Genomic DNA, 2500 nt, shown 5'->3' with positions numbered 1-2500 from the left:
GAGCACGCACGAGGCGGTCGCACGCCTTCAGCTCGCCCCACCGGCAGGACGTCCCACGATACATGCCAGTTAAACACCGACGGGCGGTGAACCAACAGCGTGGGACACAAATCCAACTACGAGCTTTTTAACCGCAACAACTTTAATATACGCTATTGGAGCTGGAATTACCGCGGCTGCTGGCACCAGACTTGCCCTCCAATAGATACTCGTTAAAGGATTTAAAGTGTACTCATTCCGATTACGGGGCCTCGGATGAGTCCCGTATCGTTATTTTTCGTCACTACCTCCCCGTGCCGGGAGTGGGTAATTTGCGCGCCTGCTGCCTTCCTTGGATGTGGTAGCCGTTTCTCAGGCTCCCTCTCCGGAATCGAACCCTGATTCCCCGTTACCCGTTACAACCATGGTAGGCGCAGAACCTACCATCGACAGTTGATAAGGCAGACATTTGAAAGATGCGTCGCCGGTACGAGGACCGTGCGATCAGCCCAAAGTTATTCAGAGTCACCAAGGCAAACGGACCGGACGAGCCGACCGATTGGTTTTGATCTAATAAAAGCGTCCCTTCCATCTCTGGTCGGGACTCTGTTTGCATGTATTAGCTCTAGAATTACCACAGTTATCCAAGTAACGTGGGTACGATCTAAGGAACCATAACTGATTTAATGAGCCATTCGCGGTTTCACCTTAATGCGGCTTGTACTGAGACATGCATGGCTTAATCTTTGAGACAAGCATATGACTACTGGCAGGATCAACCAGGGAGCTGCGTCAACTAGAGCTGAGCAGCCGGCCGCCCGGGAGTGTGTCCCGGGGGCCCGCGCGAACACGCAAGCGTCCGCTCAATCATTCTGCAAACAGGAGGAGGCTGAGCTCCCCTGCACAATACACCTCGAAACCCTCTCAGGTCCCGGCGGCGCGCAGCGCCGTCCCAAGTACTTGGTCGGGTTCGAGAGAGGCGCAATCGCCCGGAGTTAGGCGAGTAGACGCTTTCGGTGCGACCACCCGTGCTCCCAACTGAGCTTGCCGCTGCCGACAGAGGCCCGGGAGCGTGCTGTCGTGGCATTGCCGGCGGGAGACAACACGCGCCACCTACGGTGACCGGCAGCTCCAACGCCAGCGCCACAGAAGGACAAAAGCCCCACTTGGGTGCCGAAGCGAACTCTCCCAGCACAGCGCACGCGCCAACACATCCGCACAGCTGCGATACAAACCACCAGCGAGAACCGCTGGGGCGACCGAGCAGCAGACGGCGTCGCGGCGCCGAGCGCCGGGCGGCGGCGCATCCTCAACGCACACAGTCCTCAATCGGACCAGCACACTGAAGATGTCCACCGCGCTTCGCACCGGGCCCGCGAGGACCTACTTTGGCCGCACGGCGCCGCGCGCAGGGTGCGCCGGCGCGCAGCTGCGACGCCTGCCGCGTCCGTCGGCCGGCGCGCCTGCCACTGGCCGCCCCCACCAGCCGGCTGTAGCGCGTGCGCCCACGCACCGCGCGGCCAGCACGCCGGGAGGCGCCCCCTCACCGGCCGGGGACGGTCCCACCCAGCCACCGCCGCGTATCGCTTCACACCCAGATGCCGTTCAGTTTCGTCGGCATGGTGGGTATCGCTGGAACAACCGGTTAGTACCTCAACCTATCGTCGCCATCACCGATTCACCCCTAGCGAGAACAACCGCACCACAACAGGTTACCATTTGTTCATTTGCGTAACTTCACCAGAAAACGCAGGCGTCCATCGCCATTTGCAACTTCAACGATTATTGCATGCCTGTGTCAGGTGTCACGCCACACTACGTCTGCCCACATACACGCAACAAAATGTGCACGCCTAGACAATACGTGGAAGGTGGCCCCCGTACGTATGCGATGTCCATTGCTCGAACGACTGTCAACCGGCCTCTGTAGCATGTCGCAGATATGGAACGCGGTGCACCATGCCATCACGGTGTGTGAGGAGAGACGACTAGGTCCGAATACATCAACAGACAGCTCATGCTGATCGCCATCCACGGCGTCCGTTCCTCCCACACGTCTCTATGGCGTACCACACTGCAATCCAGCTCTCATAGGGAGACGACACGTAGCTGCGTGCACAATATTTGCACTGTATGGTCCGCCGTTTTTGGGCGCAGTCGTTGTGCGGTCACACATGTGCCACGATGTATCATTCAGTACATAAGGACGAATGTGCAGTACAGATTGTGGTTCACGCGTACGACATCAGCGGACAGTTGACACAGGCCGCACCACAACGTAGCCTGAGTACGTCGCATGCGAAGGGCATTGAACATGCAAACTTCTCACCAACCAGCTTGCGAAGGCAGGGGGCAAGGTGGGGACGTGGGGAGGGGCGGCATGTACGTCCTGCTGCCATCCACATTACAGTGTACAGCAGGAGCATGTGGAAAGTGAGCAAGACTTGCAAGGTGTTTAACATGAAGCGATACACAGGGGTGCGGGCAGTGCGAGTAGCGAACTATATTGCGAGGGTTGCGG

General features: G+C 58.5%; 1 non-coding gene across 1 annotated transcript in view; it reads right to left on the bottom strand.

Annotated features, from left to right (window-relative positions):
• LOC124731523 overlaps positions 1 to 765 on the bottom strand; it is a 1909-nt gene extending 1144 nt beyond the window's left edge. Inside the window, exon 1 of the ribosomal RNA XR_007008317.1 lies at positions 1 to 765. This exon is cut by the window's left edge and continues 1144 nt beyond it. This is a non-coding gene — a ribosomal RNA (small subunit ribosomal RNA).
• Between the last annotated feature and the right edge of the window lie 1735 nt (positions 766 to 2500).

The sequence above is a fragment of the Schistocerca piceifrons genome, unplaced genomic scaffold, assembly GCF_021461385.2.
Source record: "Schistocerca piceifrons isolate TAMUIC-IGC-003096 unplaced genomic scaffold, iqSchPice1.1 HiC_scaffold_1291, whole genome shotgun sequence".
NCBI lineage: Eukaryota > Metazoa > Arthropoda > Insecta > Orthoptera > Acrididae > Schistocerca > Schistocerca piceifrons.
The sequence above is the reverse complement of the archived record's forward strand: the minus strand, read 5'-3'. Positions and strand labels throughout refer to the sequence as shown.